The sequence below is a fragment of the Meles meles genome, chromosome 20 (assembly GCF_922984935.1).
Source record: "Meles meles chromosome 20, mMelMel3.1 paternal haplotype, whole genome shotgun sequence".
NCBI lineage: Eukaryota > Metazoa > Chordata > Mammalia > Carnivora > Mustelidae > Meles > Meles meles.
Genome location: NC_060085.1, coordinates 56,993,180 through 57,006,793, shown reverse-complemented (window position 1 = coordinate 57,006,793; position 13,614 = coordinate 56,993,180). Strand labels below are relative to the sequence as shown.

The 13,614-nt window shown below is 44.8% G+C and overlaps 1 non-coding gene across 1 annotated transcript; it reads left to right on the top strand.

Moving 5' to 3' along the window:
• Window positions 1-3,670: 3,670 nt before the first annotated feature.
• On the top strand, window positions 3,671-3,861 carry LOC123933313. The gene has a single exon (XR_006816559.1). It is a non-coding gene; the product is annotated as a U2 spliceosomal RNA (small nuclear RNA).
• Window positions 3,862-13,614: the final 9,753 nt, after the last annotated feature.

Genomic DNA, 13,614 nt, shown 5'->3' with positions numbered 1-13,614 from the left:
TTTGTGAGAAATTTTGCATCCATGTTCATCAGGGATATTGGTCTGTAATTCTCCCTTTTTGGTGGGGTTTTTGTCTGGTTTAGGATCAAGGTAATGCTGGTCTCATAAAATGAGTTTGGAAGTTTTCCTTCCATTTCTAATTTTGGAACGGTTTCAGGAAAATAGGTATTAATTCTTTAAATGTTTGGTAGAATTCCTCTGCGAATCCATCTGGCTCTGGGCTCTTGTTTGTTGGGAGATTTTTGATGACTGCTTCAATTTCCTCACAGGTTATGGTTCTATTCAGGTTTTCTATTTCTTCCTGGTTCAGTTTGGTAGTTTATATGTCTCCAGGAATGCATTCATTTCTTCCAGATTGTCCAATTTGCTGGCACATATTTGCCCATAATATGTTCTTATGATTGTATTTCTTTGGTGTTGGTTGTACTCTCTCCTCTTTCATTCATGATTTTATTAATTTGGGTCCTTTCTCTTTTCTTTTTGATAAGTCTGGCCAGGGGTTTATCAATCTTATTAATTCTTTCAAAGAACCAGCTCCTAGTTTCATTGATTTGTTCTATTTTTTATTTTTTTTTTGTTTCTATTTCATTGACTTCTGCTCTGATCTTGATGATTTCTCTTCTCCTGCTTGGTTTAGGCTTTCTTTGCTGTTCTTTCTCCAGCTCCTTAGGTATAGTGTTAGGTTGTGTATTTGAGACCTTTCTTTTTTCTTGAGAAAGGCTTGTATTGCTATATACTTTCCTCTCAGGACTGCCTTTGTTGCATCCCAAAGATTTTGAATAGTTGTGTTTTCGTTTTTGTTTGCTTCCACAAATTTAAAAAAATTCTTCTTTAATTTCCTGTTTGACCCATTCATTATTTAGTAGGATACTCTTTAGCCTCCATGTTTTTGAGTTCTTCTCAAATTTCCTCTTGTAATGGAGTTCGACTTTCCAAGCATTGTTATCTGAAACATGCAGGGAATGATCCCAGTCTTTTGGTACTGGTTGAGACCTGATTTGTGACCCAGGAAGTGATCTATTCTGACGAATGTTCCATATGCAGTAGAAAAGAATGTGTATTCTGTTGCTTTGGGATGGAATGTTCTGAATGTATCTGTGATGTCCATCTGGTCCAGTGTGCCACAAAGCTTTTATTTCCTTGTTGATCTTTTGCTTGGATGATCTGTTCATTTCACTGAGGGGCGTGTTGAAGTCCCCTACTATGATTGTTTTATTGTCAATGTGTTTCTTTGATTTTGTTATTAATTGGCTTTATAATTGGCTGCTCCCATGTTAGGGCCATAGATACTTTTTTTAAAAGATTTTATTTATTTATTTGACAGAGAGAGAGAGATCACAAGTAGGCAGAGAGGCAGGCAGAGAGAGAGGCAGAGAGAGAGGAGGAAGCAGGCTCCCTGCGGAGCAGAGAGCCCGATGCAGGGCTCGATCCCAGGACCCTGAGATCATGACCCGAGCTGAAGGCAGTGGCTTAATCCACTGAACCACCCAGGCGCCCCAGGGCCATAGATACTTTTAATTTGTTAGATCTTCTTGTTGGATAAGGCCCTTTAAGTATGGTATACTGTCCTTCCTCATCTCTTATTATAGTCTTTGATTTAAAATCTTATTTGTCTGATATAAGGATTGCCACCTGGCTTTCTTTTAATGTTCATTAGCATGGGAAATGGCTTTTCACCCGCTCACTTTAAATCGGGAGGTGTCTTTGAGTCTAGTCTCTTGTGGACAGCATTTCGATGGGTCCTGTTTTTATTTTTGTTTGTTTGTTTGTTTTTCACCAGTCTGGGGGGGGGGGCACTTAGCCCATTTACATTCAGAGTAACTATTGAAAGATCTGCATTTCATGCCATTGTATTGCCTATAAGGTGACTGTTACTGTATGTTGTCTCTGTTCCTTTCTGTTCTATGTTACTTTCAGACTCTCTCTTTGCTTAGAGGACTACTTTCAATATTTCCTGTCAGGCTTGCTTGGTGTTTGCAAACCGGTGTACAAGTTCTACACAAACTTTAAGTTTTTGTTTGTCCTGGAAGATTTTTATCTCTCCTTCTATTTTCAGTACAGCCTAGCTGGATATAATATTCTTGGATGCATATTTTTCTCATTTAATTGCCAGTCCTTTCTGGCATGGCAGGTCTCTGTGGATAGGTCTGCTGCCAATCTAATGTTTCTATCATTGTAGGGTATAGACCTCTCATCCTGAGCTGCTTTTAGGATTTTCTCTTTGTCTCAGAGACCTATAAGTTTTACTATTAGATGACAGAGTGTTGACCTATTTTTATTGATTTTGAGAGGGGTTCTCTCTGCCTCCTAGATTTTTATGCCTCTTTCCTCCCCCAAATTCAGGAAGTTCTCTGCTTTAATTTGCTCCAATATACCTCTGTCCCTCTCTTTCTTCTTCTTCTGGGATCCCAATTATTCCAATATCGTTTCATCTTATTGTATCAGTTACCTCTCAAATTCTCCCCTCGTAATCCAGTAGTTGTTTATCTCTCTTTTTCTCAGCTTCTTTATTCTCCATCATTTGGTCTTCTATATCACTAATTCTCTCTTCTGCCTCATTTATCCTGGAAGTTAGGGCCTCCATTTTTGGTTAATAGCATTTTTAATTTCAACTTTGTTAGATTTTTGTTCTTTTATTTGTCCAGAAAGGGATTCTCCTGTATCTTCAATGCTTTTTTAAAGCCCAGCTAGTATCTTTATAATCACCATTCTGAACTCTAGTTCTGACATCTTACCATCTGTATTGATTAGGTCCCTGGCAGTCGGTAGTGCCTTTTTTTTTTTTTTTTTTTTTAAGAAAGCTTTCCATTTTGTCATTTTGTCTGGAGAAGAATAGATGAATGAGAGAACAAAATGCTAAAAGGCTAACATGACCCCAGAAAAATATACACTAAACAAATCCAAGAGACCCAAAACCAGGGGGAAACTAAAGGAAAAAAAAATCAGGCTGGTGAATAGAACAGAGCCACACTAGATTTTGGGTGTGTTTTGGTCTGTTAGAAGAAACTGCCTCCCAAAATTTTAAAGAAAGAAAAACTTACATATATACACAAAAATAAGGGTAAATATGATGAAGGGATGGAATATGACTGTAAAGATGAAAACTAAAAAAGATTTTTAAAAAGGAATTGATAAGATGTTGGTTGAAAAAGGAAAGAAGAAAAGTTAAAAAAAAGAAATGAAAGATTATAGAATCATGAGGGAAAAGTCCTGAATTCTGTGTGCTATATTTCCCTAGCACTGGAGTTTTGCAATTCTCATTGATCAGTGAACTTGCTCTTGGCTGGATGGTTCTTGCTGATGTTCTTGCTATTGCTATGATTCTCAAGTGTCTTTGCCCGAGGTGGAATTGCTCCACCTTTGCCAGGGCCAGGCTAAGTAATCTGCTTGAGTTTTCTCTCAGAAGCTTTTGTTCCCTGAAATCTTTCCATTCAGCTTTCTTTGCAATATTTATATTTTCTTATCCACAATCTTTCCATTTATTTAGGTCATCTTTAATACTTTTTTGTGCAATTTAAATTTTCTGTGTACAAGTTCTACACAACTGTTCTTAGATTTACTCCTAGGTAGTCCGTGTATCTTTTTTTTTCTTGATATTACAAATGTATCTTTAAAAAAATAATGCTTTGGGGGCATCTGGGTGGCTCAGTCAGTTAAACTTCTGCCTTCAATTACTTCCTGGCCTTTTGGTTAAGATCAAGTGTAGCATCTGTTCTTATTAGTTTAATACTTGATATGTCCTATTTCCAAGGACAATATAGTAAATGGATTTTTGGAGCAGGGAGACAGAATAGGAGCTCACTCCATCTACTTCATGCATCTACCTCGTTTTATAGTACTTCCTGGAATGGTTCATCCTCTCTGGGGACAATACCAAGTTTCTAAAATCAGTCTGAGAGGTACCTGGGTTGCTCAGTTGTTAAGCGTCTGCCTTCGGCTCAGGTCCTGTGATCAAGCCCCCCATCAGACTCCCTGTTCAGTGGGGAGCCTGCGTCTCCCTCTCCCACTCCACCTGCTTCTGTTCCCTGTAAATCTGTTCATTGTAACTGTCTGTCAAATAAATAAATAAATAAACTCTCTCTCTAAAAAAAATTGGCTGCCTTCAGCTCATGTCATGATCCCAGGGTCCTTGCTCCTTGCTCAGTGAGTAGGCTGCTTCTCTCTCTCCTTGCTGCTCCCCCTACTTATGTGCACTCTTGGTCTCTGACAAATAAATAAATAAAATATTTTAAAAAATAATGCTTTGAAGTGTTTTTTTTTTTTGTTGTTGGCACATAAACTACAATTGCCTTTCATATGTTTATCTTATAGCCAGTCTCCTTGCTAAACTTTTCCATTGTGCTTACTAATTTTTCTCTAAGCTCTTTGCATTCCTAATAGTCAAGGATTAATATTAGTCTAATTCTAGGCATTTGGGGCCTGAAAGGAGCCAAATCTGATATCAATTTAAGTAAAATATTGTTTCTTTTCTGATGGTATCACTCTGAACCTTAGACACAGTCAGCCATGCAATGATATGGTCTGTGCTATGAAACCTTCGTCTCTATTGGTTCTCATATTGATCATGGGCTTAGATACAATTCAAAAGGACAAAGGCTGTCTTCACCATGGTTGGAGATGGACCCCACCCACAGGAAGCTGAACAGGAAGGGGTGAAACATTAGTGGCCCTGGGTTTCTCCCAGTTAAAGTTTCACGGGGACAGTTAATGGTGTGAAACAGGAAGTGTCATGACACCAAGCACTAGGGGATTCATTTTCAGTTAGCAATAAGTGGTAAAAGACTCCTCTTCATAGCTCTTGAAGACACCTGTCTTTAGGTGCAGAGATTTAAGGGGCCATTGACCACAGCCATGGGTGATTCTGAATGAGGACATCATTCTCTGCTCCTCAAGCTAAGCCCCAGAATGTCTGAATCTAGCATCAGGGCCTGTATGGAGGAAGCGGATAGGGCCACTGCCCTGCATAACTCCAGAACATTCTGTCGTCTTTGCATTCCAGAATTAGCATTTGTTGGACACCTGCTCTCTGCCCAGCTCTGTTCTTACTTAATCCTCCCCACAACCCACCATGTTCTTCTTATCTCTCTTTGTATGGTAAAGAAACTGAGGTATGGAGAGATGGAAGAACAGGGTCAAAGTCACCCAGTTCATAGGTGATAGAGCAGATGCAGATTCCAGGATCTTCGCTCTCAACTGTTACATCATCTAGTCCTTTCCAGTCGGAAAAGAGAGCATGAACTGTATGTGCTCCAGTTAAAAGAAAGAGAGAGAATTTGCTCTGATTCCCTCAGCATTTCCAGGTTTTGGCTGCTTTTACTGATCAGTCCTTCCAATAAATCACTCTAAATTCTACTATTTATTTATTTACTATTTATTTATCATGATTTTGCCTAGGCTCTCTCCAAGGGAATTCTATGACCTTGGTCAAGATGTTATATGGAAGCTTAAGGTCAGGGATGGAATTCCTTTGTATCTTTGTAGCCCTACAGAGGGCTTGGCCTCTGGTTGAGGCTGGGAGTATTTATTGGAAGAATGAATGACTAATGCTCACAGGGAGACTACAGAGATAAAACCAGCTCACAGTTTTTTGAAAGATTACTCCATCTCAGGGATCACTAGTATTTAAAATGCAACCACTTAATCCTCACAACAACCCTATGATCCATTATGGGTACATTATGATTTCCACTTTATAGATGAGGAGATTGAGACCCAGTGGGGTTATGTCCATGCCTGAGGTTATCAGCCACAGGAAATGGGGACTGAGGCAGAACTGAACTTACGCAGTCAAATCTAAAACCTGGCCTCATATTGTATGACTCTGTATTGCCTGAATCTTCCTCTTCATCTTCAGGAGGGTCTTCCAGCCACTGCTCGATGTCCCCAGTGATGGGGGGCTTAGTGCACTGCCAGCCCAGCCTCTCCTTTCCTGCCCTGGTTGTGCCACTCCCAGCCACTCTGTCACACTGATCTGTGTGAAGTCCTTTGTGATAGAACTCCTCTGAGCCCTTCCCCACCCACCCCTCCTCATGGGGCTGCTTTCTCTGTCAGAAATGTCCAGCCACATTGTCTGGCTGGAAAATGCCCTTTCAAGATCTGGTGTATTCTCCTGAGTCTAAAATATCACTGATTGTAAGATGCACCTTTTTTATGTTCACTTGAGAAAGAAAAATTCTTCCAGCTGAACTTTGACCTAATGCTTTCTTATCACTTGGCATTTTTATTGTTATCGAAAGAAGCTCGTTAGAGAGTTTATCCTTTATTATTCATGTGTCTAAAAAAACAGAAGAGAAATTAACTGCGTATGTTAGTTCTAGAACATGTTCACGTTCCGAGACTGACTGTTTTGAATAATTTCCGACTTGGTCACCGATGCCTGTGGTTTTCCATGTAATATTGTTGTCTGTACCATCAATGCCATGGCAGAATTTCTGGAAAGAGTGCTCTGCTGTTATCCCTGAGGCTCTCTTCCAAACCTCTGACATCCATTCTGTGAGTTTTGAGCCTGGCGTTTTCTTGCTTGGTGTGCCGTGGTCAACCCTCTCGCGTGTATCGCTCACAGGGAGTGACAGCTTCATCTTTTTGTGTGGATCTTCTCTTTCGGGGACCCTAGGACATTCGGTGGTTGCTTTGCAAGAAAATAGGGTTATTCCTACAAGGACAAACATATACTTTACTAATGTCACCTTTGTACTCTGTTCCCGTCTTTTTGCACACACAAGAACTTCTCACTTCACTGCCAAGTCTGGTGTGATCTTGTTGAAGACATTTTAAGTGGCCATTAAATGTAACACATGTCATTCCAACAACACACAGACCTCAACAGAGTGATGACAAATGAACAGTCATTGACCAAGCTCTGCTTTTCAGAGACGTCACGATGGGAAGAACAAGTGTGTGAGCTCCTGAACACAGGATGCCTCCTCCTCTCTATAACCTCAGGACCTGACCCCAGGAGATTTTTTTTTTGCACAAAGAGATGAACAAGGTACAAGGCAGCTGGGGAGAATACCGGTGTAGAAGGATTCAGGAAAACGTTAAAATACAGAGGTAGGAACTCAAATCACAGAAGGCTGAGCCAGGTAGTTTGAGGGGGCCAAGTGCCCACTTTGCCAGAGGCAGACCTGTGAAAGTATCACAGCTTCCTGGTACAGGGGATATTTGGCCTTGGGTGATAGGATATCAGATGTAACAGGGTCCCAAGAAATCTTGTTCAACACTCAACAGCTCATTTATGGAGGAGCTGAGATTCAAACCTGAGGGGGTGACGCCAACCGGGTCGCTGCCCCACCGCTCCACTCCCTTCTGCCAGGATGGGTTGTCTTGGGCAGCATGAAGATCCCTGACACTTGAGGTCTGACAGTAGGAAACAGGTTACGAGATGACCAGCATTTGGGAGCTTTGCCAGATTACCTTAGTCCAATCTGAATGATTTATGGATGAGGAAACCGAGGCTCATGGATTTCCTTTAGGACTCCTGTCCTTCCTCCAGACACCTCTCTCAGGGCCCCAAGCCACCTGCCACTGTTAGTGGTGTGCCTGTTTTTCTGCCTTCATGTGTCAGTTATTTGTGTCTGGTTTTGTCTCCCTGAACACAAAACAAGCTTAGTAAAGATGCCTTCTCCTTAGGGTGGCCCCGTGATCTGGTGGAGGGAGGGTTGACTTTGAACCACTCATATAACTGTGGGATATCAGGGAAGTTACTTAAACTGTGCCTCAGTTTCCCCATCTGTAAAATGGGGATGAGGATGACAGTACCTACCCCATCTGTGGTTGAGAGGTTTACATGAGATATGGAACACAGAACAGTAACAGACATGTGCTAAGCCCCCAGTAAACGTTAGTTTTGAGCTGTCGTCATCATAGCCCCTCTAAGCCTTCTCCATGGTGCTAAACAGATGCCTGTGAGTTAATGGAATCTCCATCTGTCTAACATCTCTACGCCCCGTTCCCCCTCCCCTGGTAAACGCCCCATGGTCCTGCAGGGCTCCCCCCAACTCCCTGACCCTGGTCCAGGCCAATCTGTGCATCACTTCCCCAGCCACGGTGATTGGCTCCAGGGCTATCACATGACTCGGTCCTGGCCAATCAGAAATAGGAAGAGTCAACCCTAGGTCTTCGAGTTCTTTGGCCCCTGGAACCAACAGCTGGAGAAGCGGAGTGTTGATTCCCCTCCGCATCCCTCCCTTCACCCGAACAGGGGAGCCTGATGGAGAAAAGAGCAGCGCAGAAGCAGGTAGGTGGATCCCACAGAGGAAGAGAGAAATCCGTGCCGGTGACACAGCTGAACCCCTGCTTTAAGCTATGCCTGAAAGCTGATTTACTCTTTGCTTTTTTTTTTTTTTTTAATCAGGGAGAAAAAAATTCTGTGTGTGCTTGAGCCAGCTTGGGTTACGCATATGAAAGGGTCTGAAACAATAGCTCCTCCAAGACTGTGTGACCTCCAAATTTACATATATTTCTAATCGCATTTTTAAAAAGAACTTATTCCACAAGCGCAGTCAGCGCTGAAATCTTGATATTTGGCCTTTGACCGGCTTGGCCATACACATGCCGGGCTTCACACAGACTTTTGAAAACCCAGTAGGTTACTTACTGGCTTCCCTCCACGTCTTCCACACGGTCTGAGCCCACAACCAAGCTTCGTGGCTCCAGCAGGTCCACCCCGCGGCTAAGCACGTCTGACTCAGTGTTTTCCCACCGCTTCGCACAGTGTCCCAGGAGAGAATTAGGATCATCCCTTCCGTTGTATGTCTTTTTAGTTATAAGAAGCTCAGCTCAGTTCAGGCGATTTCCTTAGACCTACACAGGTTGCCCTTCTTGTCCAGTGCCTTCTGGAAATCACCCCCTCCAAACTCTGGCTCTGTCCCTTCCGTTCCTCTACCCGTTTATAATCTCTTGCCCCCAGAGAAGCCCTACTCTCCTCATTCTGATTGGGAAGGCTTAAAAGTGCCAGTGATGTTGGTAGAGTTGTGATTTTCAGGGGTGCTCACTCCACCTTTCCTGAACCCTACCCCTGCCCCTACCTGTTCCGTAGATAGTGACACTCTGAGGATTGAGTAATCACCCGTTTCTCCCCCACTTCACTGACAGAAGGTCTGTTGGAGAGGGGACCCTAAAAGTATTTGTCGAGGTAACACACCCCAAGGTCTTGGCTTGTGGGCCTGTCTGATCCACATTCTGTGAGCCTTCTGGGCTGAAACCTCATGCCTTGGAGCTCAGACTCAATGTCCCCTTTTTCAATAACTACATTGCGATGGTTCCTTTCCTCTCCCGAAGTCAAATTCTTAGCTGACATTGCCTACTTGCAACCTGTGATTTAGACAAATCAATATGATGTCCTAGTTACCATATCACAGAGGAGTAAAAGGAAAATAATTTGTAACAAATAATACATATCTCATTACACGAATGCTTGGATGGGAATGATGCCAGAAGAGAGGATAAAGTTGTCGAATGATTGTGCCTATTTACCACGAATATGTTTAGACTTAAGAGAAACAAGACAGGCTTTAATGTTAATACCCTGAAATAAGGGCTAAAACCGGAATTCACACACATGTGTAGAATGCACATTTATGCACCTGCAGACTGACACAGGTGGGGGCTGCAGGTGCTGTTAGGAGAGGGTGGGCCACTCTTAACTCTGGGGAAAGTCCTGGAAAATAGAAAACATATCCTTCCCTTGATCTACACAGTGGTTCCATCCCTGGCAAGTTCACCAGTACACAAACACCTTTCAAAAAATAATCAAACCACGTGTTCAAATGCAAAAATCCAGCGAGAGCCTAGACTCTGCTCAGTCACAAAGAGGGATGCCAGCAGTTCTTGCTGGGAGGGTGGGGGGGGGGGGCAGTGAGATGTCCAGTTTCCGGGAATCCTGCCTGGTGAACGAAAGCAACTCCACTCGCAACTACCGAGATGAACATAAATACCTCATAAAAGTCCAAATGCCCTTGGAGTGATAAAACACCCTTTGAGAAACCCTAGTTAACAAAAGAGTCTGGCCGCTTCAGAGACCAGGGTTGACTAAAGCCGTGGGTAAATTGCTCCTGGAGGCTCAGTTTTCTCCTCTGTTAAATGGGGGCTTTTGATATTAGGTAAGATGGCTCAGTGACACATGGCAGGTACTCAATGGATGGGAGCTCTTTCCTTCCATCCTCTGCAGTCCTTGGTCATGTCTCAAAGCCTCCACATTTCCTCTCACTCCAGGAACGAGGGTTCAGACAAGCCTAGCCCTGTTTGCTTCCAGAAGCTTCTGTGCTTGGCCTTGCATTCCATCTGAGCTCCCTTGCCTTTTTATAGCCTGTGCCATCTGGAAACCTGCAACCCTATTGGTCTGCAATTCCTTCACTCAAACACTGCTTAAGCATCCGCTGTGTGCACCAAAAGCCTTGTGAGGGTGTGAGAGGAGTGGCAGACTGGGACTCATATCCAAGGCTCAGCACCAGCCCTGTGCTAGCTAGGTGCTAGAGGCAGCAGGGCAGGCTTCCTGGAGGAGGAGGTACCTGATCAGGTCCCTGAGGATAGGGAAATCTTGGACTTGAGCTCTGAGGATAAGAGCATCCTGGGTAGAAGAAGTGTCAGTTTCTGAGAGGCTGGGACACGGAAGGTAATTAGAAAATTGTTCTGCCTATTACTAGCCTAAATCAGGCCCTGTCTCTTCTAGACTGCACCACTGGACCCAAGCCTCCCCAGTCTTCTGGCCTTTAGCTGTGCCCCTCCAATCCATCCCTGACACCTTCTGCCAAGAGGACATCTTCCCCCAATTTACTTGTAACCTTGTTCATCTCTGCTTATACCCTGCATGGCTCCTATCTTTTGCCAAACTTTTAGATCCTTGGTGACTTGGACCACTGGTTGTTCCAGCCTCTACTTTGGGACTTCCTGCCCAAACTCTCTGGTTTATTCATGTTTTTATTCAACACATGTTTTTAAACACCTGCTCTATGCCAGATCCTGCTCTAGAGGCTATGCAATTAGTAAAACCCAAACAGAGACATTCTTGATCTCATGGAACTGACATTTTGGTGGGGAGAGAGGCAAGAAAACCCAAAACCATGAGCTGACAGTCGGGAGTTAAGAACAGATAAGAAAAACACAGCAGGGTCAGGGTACAGAGAGTAAGGAAGGAGTCTTCTTAAATATGTATTTTTAAAATTGGAGCATCATTAGATACCATTTTGTCTTTCCTGGCTTAAAAAAATCCAGATTTTGATCCTATGACAGTTTTGTGCCCAATTCTGAGGATGAATTTTGATTAGACTTGGCTGATTTTGGCAGTCCCACTCCCTGTTGCCAAGAACTGGTCACATGCCAGGGATGGGCATGTGACTCCATTTTGGCCAGTCGTATTGAAGGGAAAGACTTCCAGAGGCGTCTAGGAATGATTTTTCTAGAAAGGGACATATGGAAAGAAAGCCCTTTTTTGCCATATCTCCTCTTACTTTTTGCTTGAGCTGCTTTCACGAGGAGAGGTGATGTTGGGAGCTGTGGCAGCTCTCCTGTAACCATGTTAGGAGTTAGAGATGGCATGCCATGAGTGGAGAGTGGGGGCCTTGTATCCTCGGTGACATCGGTAAACCATTGAACAAGCACAGGGTCCTCACTTTAGAACTTCTTGTTCAGTCAACACTAACATTTCAGATAAAACTTCCTATCAGCAGGTATTAGTGGTTCTCTGGGTGCTGAGCTATGACTTTGCCTAGCCTCAGGCAGCTAGAGCCAGCTGAGTGGCTGGAGCTTCCAGACTTCCAGCCTCTGGCCTCAAGCAGACCTTCTATTCCCCACAGTAGCCAACCCATGCCATCCTCTTTGTATATACCATATGGAGGGCTGGGACAGAGGTTGGGTATTCTTCACTGTTCCCCAGACTCCCCAGACCCTGTCTAGCTTCATGCTTTTGTACTTGCTCTTCTCTCTGCCCAAATGCCCTATCTAGGAAACTCCTATTCAACCCTCAAAGCCCAGTTAGAGATCAAATGTTGCATCTTCTATGAAAATTCTCTAAGCCTCCAAGCCTCTGCTCCACTATCTCTTGCATATTTCCTTCTGCTCTGCCACTCACACCTCTTGGCTAATGGTCTCTCCTGCTAAAGACTGGAGAGTCCAGGAACTGGGTTTTCATTTATATTTGTGGTCCTCATTCCTAATGCAAAGACTGGAGGGCTCAGAGTAGGGGCTAATGATTTTCGTTGGTTAGCTAAATGAGTAGGGCAAGGGAGTGAGTGAATGACTGAATTTTCCTAGCCTCCAGACTGAGAGCAGAGGTGCAGGGCAGAGTGCAGGGGTCCTGCTGGCCCAGTGGTTGTTGCAATGATTTGGAGGTGACTCTCCTCGAAGGTAGACCAGGGGCCCTGCTGCTCACAGGGCAGGTGGAGGCCTGCCTGCTCCCAGCCCTCCTGCTTCCCCTAATCTCTCCTTCTTTCCCTCCATCTTGGGCAGGCAGCCTCCCAGGGGCCAGTCCCACCCTCTTTCTCCCCCAGGCCTCTGCCAGCTGAGTTATCCTCTCTGCCATCTCCAGGACTCCTGGATCAGCGCCCCACACCCCCATTCCTTCAGGTGTGCTTGGGGGCTGGGGTGGGACTCTGGAGAGCGAGACAGGTGACAGTCCTAGCTGCTCTGGGGAAAATTAATTAGCCTGGGTTCGCAAATCACTTTGAAGATTTTTAAAAAAGCGAAAGCAAAAGAAAATACATGCATTAGTCCCTTATCAAGACGATTAGTACCTTCAGGCTTACCTCTCCCTTTTGCTAGGGCAGGGTATGTCCCCATTCCACTCCATACCTGTTTTTCTAGAAAATCCAACTTCTGAAACTCAGGCGATTTGGTGCACTGTGCAAGGAAAGGAGCATTTTGGCCCTTTCTGGGCAAGGCCCCCTCTGCTGAAAACCAGTTCCCGGTTGTTGCTGGGATCTGGGGCTTCAAAATGTGGGTTCGGATCCTGAGCCTGGTGATCCTGGGCTGGGGCCTACCCTCTCTGAGCCTCTGTATTTCAGCAAAATGAGGCCAGGTAATGCTTCCCTCGGGAACGAGCATACAACAGGTGCTCAGTAAACAGAGTTCCTGCCTGTCCTGGGACAAAGCAGACAGAGTCCACACAGCCCCCAGGTAGAGGCTGGGGCTGTTGTCTGGGCTTGGTTTCCCAGGTACCTCCCCAGGGACCACCCAGCCAGCCTGCCCGCTACGGGGCAGACTCCAGCTCGGAACCGCAGAAACAGCTGACAGCTGCCAGGATCCCAGCTTCCTCCCCACTGTCAGAAAGTCCTCCCAGGGCCATGCCAGGCCAGGGGTGGCCACATAGTAGACCCTTGGTGCCACGCCCCCCAGCCTGGTGGCAGCTCCCTGAGATGGCCTGGACTGTTCCCGCTGCTCTTTCCTGAAGAGGAAACTGAGGCTCAGAGAGGTCCATCTCTGGCGAATGGATACCGGGCTGGGCTTCCTGACTTCACAGCCCAGCTGGGCTGGGGGAGGGGGTGACTGACAGGCAGGCAGGTGAGGTTTGGCAGAAGGAAGGTCTGTGAGCTTTTGTGGGGCTTCAAAAGTTTGGCATGGTTCAGTTGGAGGTGGGCGGTGCTTCCTTCTTGAGGACCCCTCCCCCTCTCGGGTCCTGGC